This window comes from Limulus polyphemus, unplaced genomic scaffold (assembly GCF_000517525.1).
Source record: "Limulus polyphemus unplaced genomic scaffold, Limulus_polyphemus-2.1.2 Scaffold400, whole genome shotgun sequence".
Taxonomy (NCBI): Eukaryota; Metazoa; Arthropoda; class Merostomata; order Xiphosura; family Limulidae; genus Limulus; species Limulus polyphemus.
In genome coordinates, this window is record NW_013666010.1 from 333450 (window position 1) to 342043 (window position 8594).

Consider the following 8594-nt stretch of genomic DNA (forward strand, 5'->3'; position numbering starts at 1 on the left):
ATTTACTCGCATTCAACGTATTGGTTTCCATTTACTCGCATTCAACGTATTGGTTTCAATTTACTCGCATTCAACGTATTGGTTTCAATTTACTTGCATTCAACGTATATGATAGAAAAGATTTCGTTTCGTTCTGAACATCTGTCGTAATTATTTTCGCTGTTTTCATTTTCTGGTTAATTTCTTCTATATTAGTCTGAGGGAAAACCATCTAACCACATATAATGTGCTAATCCACACAAGCCTAGAATTGTGCTTTATTGTATTTGATAATGGTTCCCAAAGAACATTTTCACGGTTCTACACTTAAATTATAATAGCTAGGACTTTATTAGAACCAACGTTCATATTCTTGGCTTATTTCAGATATTAGTATAACATTATTTGTTCCGAAGGCTAAAGAAGAGTTCGTGGTTCACGGCCCGATGCTGCAAAAATACGCTTTGTACTTTGGGGCCATTGGTGTGTACTATAAGAGTGACAGTCAACTCTCTATACAGTCAGATAAGAGTAGCCTAACAGTTGGCGGTGGGTAATGTTGAGTAGCTGTCTTCCTTTTAGTATGAACGTTCAAAATTATAGACGGCTGTGCGCAGATAGCCCTTTGTGTAGCTTTTCACGAAGATTCTAAACAAACAAACAGAATGGCTGCTTGATTTGGACCAAATGTAGATAAGTTGACTTTTTCAGACCTGACTTCAAATACAGCACTTGTCTAAAGCATGATATTCACTAATTAGTATATTTACAATAGCTTTTATAAACAGATGAAAATATCATAGTATATAATTCTTGCTTTAGTATAAAAATAGTGATAAATAGCAGTAAAATGATTATAACTACATGTATATAACATTTGATTTTATAAATTTACCTATAGAATACGTCATACAAAATATTTTACAGTTAGGCCTCTTATAATGGTAATGTGTATATAATATTTATGAAATATTTTAGGCATTTTTTAACTTTTTGGATTGCTGACTCAAGCTGTGCTGGTGAGCCTTGAATAAGCGAAACTGCAGTCCACAGCAGAGGGTATGGCCAACCAAAGAATGCATTAAGCCTCTACGTTACAGTTGGTCCACTGTATAAATAGAATGGGATTAATTATTATTCACGAACTCAGAGCTGAGAAATGTGTGTTGATGAAAATTATTAACATATCCGTTGTTCCCCGGTGGGAAGATTGAGATCAGAACAGGTTAATGAAAATTAAGAGTTGGGCAATTTATACATCGTGGGAGAAGATATAGACATGTGCAAGGAAATAGTGCTACGAGTGTCTTTGATGCTTGCCGAGATCACTGAAAAATGTGGAACATTTTCGTGGATTCAATACCAGAAAAAGATCGAAGTGCGAAGAACCATCAGATGACCAATGTAGCTAGTTACATCACTATAAACGGACACGGAGTGTGAACTACGACAGTACAATAATTAATATTACCAGCGGGAAAAAGTTTGAAATGTTAGAATAAAAAATGTGCAAAGATTTAAGATTAGGAATCTAAGACAGGAAAAATCGGAAAAATATTATAGGTGACTGAACACCATATTCAATTTTTTTTAAATGGAATTAAATGAGATTAATATTATCTATAGTTAAGTCTGAAGAAATGTTAAACGTATTACAGCAAGAAATTGAATTATTAACTCCTTTACTATAGCAGCACTATTTATTTCCTGTGCGGAATATTTGTAGGGGAGGATTTTGTTATGATGATGGTTTGAAGCCACTAAATCAGGTTTTGTATATGACTTCTCATTAGAACCGTTTGTTTTGTTGCTTCATATTCATCCTCTAGTAACACTTAAAAACTACTTGCTCAACATTTTCAGGCCTACGGCACTCAAGCTGTATAATTTATTCATCATGTACATGTGGCGGACACTTTATAGGCATCCGACATTCAAAGCTTATTTGGGGTATATCTTGGTGCTTCTCCGCATTCACTACTTTGATTTTTATGAGATAATAGAGAGGGAAATCTTTTGTAGCAGTGAAAGCATAGTTGATGGTTTGTCAAGTTTATTAGGGTTAAACACGATATGCAGCTTCACAAGTAGAAGATGTTGAAGAAGCCAACTAATTTATCCAAAACTTTTGTGAAAGCACGTTTTCCTGTTGAAGATACGTGATAGTCAAATGAATTTAGCACATGTGATCTACACATCAAATAATATAACCATTAAGAAACTTGAATATTCCCTTGGGATGCATTATATGCGTAGCTAAGACAACTGCACCTCTGCGTGATATAGGGAAAGAAGGTTGGTACGTGTCGTGGATTCTACAACACATAAAAATATCATGCTGTAGGCTCTACGGCAGCGAAATGGTTAAAAGTTAGAATTGTGAAGAAGGGAGATTATAAGCTGTAGATTTAATTCAATGTTTGTAGGAACTAAGAGGATTTTACAAAATATTGATTGCGACAGGCTTGTTAAATAGGTAACTGTCAATGAATTTCGTGATAGGTAACAGTGGTGAGTTATGTAAATAATTATTAGAACCTCGGTATGAATGCTGACTAATCACTGGTTATTATTAAATTTTTGAAGTATTGGGAAAATGTCGAGGCAGTTAGTACTACATTGCAGTTTAATAATCGAAGTGGATATTGAGCCAAGTTTCCCGTTTTGACAACTTGTTATGAGACTCTAGAGATATGGAAAACACTGAAGTAGCATCATAGTGCTATAAAAAAGAAACATATATAACACATTTATTGGAATATATCAAAATTTCGATAATGGTACAGAAATCTTGGAAAATCCAGACATGATGATGCAAAGATAATGCTAATTAGTGATTTAAACGTAAAGATGGGAAAATATTGGAATTAATTAAACTGGAAGAGCTTGAAAATCCTTAATGTAAATTGTATTTCGATATAATCCCACGTACGTTTTGTAATAAGGCTCTAAAAATGAGAAATATAATAAGTTTGGTCGATCGTTTAGGTTTTTGCCGTAATAACGGAAATCACATTTTTAACGAGAGATCACCATCAGGTAGAAAAGATAAGTTTTCTTTTGTAAAGGAGAATGATAAAAGTAACATTGTTTATGTAATGGAATCTTAAAGTATATTTAACTTGATCGAAAAACATCAAATTTTCAATGAAGATTTTACCAGCTTGTTCCTAATAAGTTGTACATTAAATATGAGCATTTTAGGGAAAATAAAACCTTGGGTCATAATTACAAAAAGCGAGCTGTTTTAAACTTGTTTAAGATTTAATTTGAAAGGTTAATTGTATTGAATGAAATTTATCATTTTTTATACAATTATGAGAAATTAAATGCAGAAATAAAAATAGGATATGTGGGGAAAGAACCTGTTTAAATTATTATTATCATAACTAAATAATTGACCACTAAGAATTGTAGATATTATTAATCTGGTAAAAAGCTATGTAGAAAATCTGTTTTTTTTTCTTTTTTCAGGTTAATGATAAATATTAAAGACAGAAGAAAGGGTTGGATGTGGAGTCTCCATAATTGTATAATTTATATATGAGTGAATTTGAAAATGAAGCTTTAAATAAGTTTCATTTGAAACCAGAGATTTGGATTAGGTCTGTAGATGACACTTTTGTGATATAGCTACATGGTAAAGAATATTTTAACAAAGTTTGTTAGTTTTAAATAGTTTACAGATTTATAATAAATACATTTATAAAACATAAGAAAATTATAGTTTAGACGCATCAGTTAAAAGAAATGGAAAAAACGTTAGAGATTACAATTTATTGTAAACATTTCTCTGTGATCATGCCACCACATCAACAATCACGTCATACGAAGAATAAAAAAATATCACCTTTCTATTTTTATGTATAGAGAGTTATAAAACTGTGTTCTAAACAAGAATTCGATAATACAATACTATTATTGAAACATGTAGCGTTTGATAGAGGTTTTTGCCCAGTTATTATTGATATAACAGTTAAGTAATCTATGAAACAGATTTATGATAAAAGCAGTTTGATGAAAAAATCTGAAAACAAAAACTAAAGAAGGGTTAATTTTGTTCTATATACCTGGTTTATCTTGTAAGGTTTTTAATTAATATTTAGAAATAAAAAAGTTTTGCTCTATCTATAATGAACCCATACATAAAGTTAATCAATTATTAAATAAAAATTAAGGATAAAGTGAATGTAATAGGAAAAATTAGGTATTAAATAATTTGTGAATATGAAAACATGTACATATGTCAGATTAAAAGTTGCTTAAAATATAGAGTGAGTGAAGAAAATGTTAAAAATAAGAAGATAGATATTTCATTATTAACCGAACATCTCAGTATAACATAACAGTGGGAAAAACATTTTTATTAGCTTAACCTAGAAATAGTATCAGAAATATTCGTAAATATTTGGAAATAATGAAAGTTAAGAAAACTGATAATGTATTGGAAAGGATTAGGGATTATTTAGGCAGAATTTATATAAATGTGTGAGATTTTATAAAAAAAATCATGTAGATTAAGATGTCGTATGATTAAATAAAATACATAAATAGTGTAATGTTCTGGTGATTTACACTCCTGAAGATGGCGTGTTGTAGTGTGAAAATATGTAGAGACTGTAGATCAGATTTTTATTGTGTAAACCAAAAACAATTGTTATGTCTAACTAAAATTATTTATAATCTTACACGAATGTACATGAATTATTTTGTTATTAACGTGTTCTAGTGGGTGTAATAAATAGGCTTAGAAAGGAGAAATATACATGGTATTTGGTTGCAAAAGTACAAAGCTGTAAAGTATGGCAGAGATTGTGAAGATGGATAAAAGAAGAGAAAATTAAGACTTTCAAACAATTAGAATTATTAATTGGAATATAGGTTTGGGAACTTATAAAGAGAAGAAACGCGTTTTTTAAAAACTGTGTGGAGGAATGTTTTTTCCAGACAAGATGATAATAGATAATTCACGTTACTCTCGAAAAGTTAGAATAAACTTAAGAGTTGTGGGAACTCAGCTTATAAATAATATTACGCCAGAAAATTTATATAAGTACTATATAAATTACTATATTTAAATTAGAATAAAAAAAACACAATCCAAATACACATAATAGTGAAAAACAAGGAAATGGAGCATATAGTAATATTGACGAACTTATAAATACGCACATAAATCAAGAAGGCGTGAAAAGCGCTATTATAAATCTCCCACATAATGAGATTCTAAAATCGATGGTATTACAGGTGAGATGGTTAAGCATGTTATGAACGAGTTGTGTCCAGAATTATGTAAAATTATCCATTAAGTTATGAATACTGAGTAATTTCCAATAGTGTAGCATGAACCACTAATATTTTAGTTTATAAAAGCAGAAATGTAGATTGTACGTTGATTAGGCCTAGGCCGAAGAAAAGGTGAAATATAATTGGCAGTTAGGTTCAGTAATTTATACCAAATTATACAAAGCGGAAGGAAATATTGAAATATGTGCGAGAAAATAATTACGCTTGTCTGTAAGAGTGTGGGCATTTCGGTTTGAACGTAATGGGAAAATTATTTACTAAAATGTTTAATCAAAGAGTAAATGAGTGAGTATAGGTAAACGATAAATTACATATGATAAAATGTTACAGTACTATTGATCAAATGTTTACATTAAAATAAATTGGGATAAAATGTATTATGCTTTTATAGATTTTGCCAAAGATTTGTCACTGAATATATAATTTTATTGGTCTAAGCTGTTAAATATAGTGTTAACACAAATGTGTTAACAGGTTAAAAACTATGCCTTGACAATTAACATAAGACACGAGAGAACCTAAGGAGTTGTGTAACTATATATGACAGTTTGGTTAGCTGTTTTTTATATGTGATTTTTTTGATAGAGTACTGTGTAAAGTTAATTGTGGATAATACATGTTTGGGAAATAGCAAGGACATTTCTTCATTATTATATGGCTGGGTTGTTACCAACTTTAATGAAATACCTATTACCTATAGGCACAACGCCACTGATTTTAATTATTTTGTGTATAAATCCATTTGTTATTAGTTTATTCACAATTTGAAATACAAAGAATCGCTTGCTACCTAGTTCATCAGATTCCAGGTAATGGATTGTCGTTTTACAAATCAAGAACCTAAGATAAACTCATAATATATTGGAAAGATACAAATAAGACACGGCTTTCCCACACTAATATGTATTATTGATGTTATATATTTTATTTGTTGAATTTCATGTAATGGGCCATAGATTATTAAAATATTTGAAATAAATGGTTTTCACTCATGTTATATGCAATTATCAATCACAAATACAGGAATTAGACGTCAAAATAAAGTGCGTTGTAGCTTAAGAAAAGAAAAAACACGAACTACTAAAATAAAGTATTATTAAAAAGGCTAAAATTCTCTTAATAATGTCACTCTTTTTGTATAATACTCGCAAAAAAATTTAGTAACATGTGTTTCTATCTTCCAATCCGAATTATTGAACGTAATAATAAGATTCTAGCGTTTTGGCCCCCCAGTGGCACAGCGGTATGTCTGCGGACTTACAACGCTAGAATTCGGGTTTCGATACCCATGGTGAGCAGAGCACAGATAGCCCATTGTGTAGCTCTGTGCTTAATTACAAACAAACAAACTATCGTTTGGAATATTTATTTTAAATATAAATTAAGTTATTCCTTTAACTGGATACTCAACTATACTAAAGGAAGACCCACAAGTTTTTATTGTTGTTCTTCACATCAATTTGTGCGGCTTGTTCTAATCAGTAAAATGTTGAATAAATTATAATTTTCACCATTTTGAACATGTGACAAAATAGACGAAGTCTTCTTCAAGCTTGTAAATTCTTTTCTTAGTCAGAGACTGAGTCATTATCTTAAAATTTAACATAAGATTATAGAAAGAAACTTTTAATCGGGAAAAATTTTACTTTTTTAAACATTCGATCAAACAAGTTAAATTTATGCGAAAGACAAATATAAAAGGTAAAATATTTCACTAAAACCAAGAAACACGTACAACTCACGATTTCCTTGTCAGCACGTTTTTAATCATTATTGTAAATGAAAACAAAGTTAATGTTTCTGTTTCATTTCAAACGTTTTCATACACATGTATGTTAACTCTTAAGAAGGGTTTCTGTTACAATTGTTATCAAATGCCAACCTTTCTAGTTGTTCTTTAGAAGAAATTCAAATATTATAGTTTGCTAGCACGTGGACTTACCAGCCTGAGGGTAAAACTTGAAACTTGTGCTCTTCAGTAAAGGATTCAGTGCCTGTCAGAAAATAGTTTGCTCGGTCTGTGGAACTCTGCTCAACAAGCTCATTCGTTTTAAAACTAGTTTATATTGTAACATCACGAAACATTATTATAATATAGCTATGACGTCATTAAGGAAGACTTTTCTAACATTCGATCATTGCTTCAGTTTCCAGCCAATGAAATTTCATGGCGGTGCGTGACTGGATACTCAACTATACTAAACGAAGACTCGCAAGTCTTTTTTTTTTTTGCATCAATTTGTTCAGCTTCTTTTTATTTTTTTACTCCAAGCTAGATGTTCTTTTTATACATCTGTATAAAAAAGGTTGTTGTTCTTTTTTTTTGGGGGGGAGCATTAGATTTATAAAAGAAGCATTGTATTAAGGAAAAATTAATACACCTGCCCCACTTACTTGTTGGAAGTTCTTTAGTTAGCACGTTGTTGCTGTTTTTCATTCAATAATAACACTTGAATTGTGTGGCTACATCGATACTTAATCCATTGTTAGAAATCTTGAAACTGGTTCAACTATATCGACATTTAATAATACTATTTGAATCCTCAAAATTTGTTCATTTATATTGTTACTCAATTACTATTTTAAAATTCGAACTCGTAGAGCTAGCCTGGCTCTTAATTATTGTTAGAACTGTTGGAACTCGTTCAGTTACATCGGTATTGAATTATTTTTAGAACTGTTGGAACTCGTCAAATTACATCGGTATTGAATTCTTGTTAGAATTGTCAAAACTCGTCCAGTTACATCGGTACTTAATTATTGTAACTCTCGAAATACATCGATACTTAATAATGTTGTTAGAATTGTTGTAATTTGTCGATTTATACTTAATTCTAATTTGAACTTAGATTGTTAGTTATAACGTTCTTTCTTAAATAATTCCAATATTCATACGATTTTGCACTTAAAATTTTGAATTTTTACCTATATTCTCAATGGCACGTGACAAATTGGTCAATAATCTATATGACTGATATCCACAATTATACAGTGAAATGGTCTCGTATTTTTATGTTGGTTGTTTCCTAACGGTGGTGAGATATACGTCAATTCTTGTCCTGGAACATGAACAAAGTTATAAAGCAAGTTATAGGTTATTTATATCATCTAATTAGTAAATATTTTATAGTGTTAGCTCCAGGTCACAATTCACTTGTTAGTTCCAGGTCGTGGTTTTAGCATCAAGTCACTTTAGAGGTGTGTTTGTTAACTCCAGATTCTAGTCACGGTGTGTGTTAGCTCCAAATCATGGTTAATGTGTGTGAACTCCAGATCCTAGTCAAGGTGCATGCTAGTTCCAGATCGTG

General features: G+C 30.7%; 1 protein-coding gene across 3 annotated transcripts in view; it reads right to left on the reverse strand.

Annotated features, from left to right (window-relative positions):
* LOC106457978 overlaps positions 1–7320 on the reverse strand; it is a 45863-nt gene extending 38543 nt beyond the window's left edge. For all 3 annotated transcript variants that reach the window (XM_022384091.1, XM_013917428.2, XM_022384090.1), the window contains exon 1: positions 7229–7320. The gene's annotated coding sequence lies outside the window, so the exon portion shown is untranslated. The remainder of the gene's footprint in view (positions 1–7228) is intronic.
* Positions 7321–8594: the final 1274 nt, after the last annotated feature.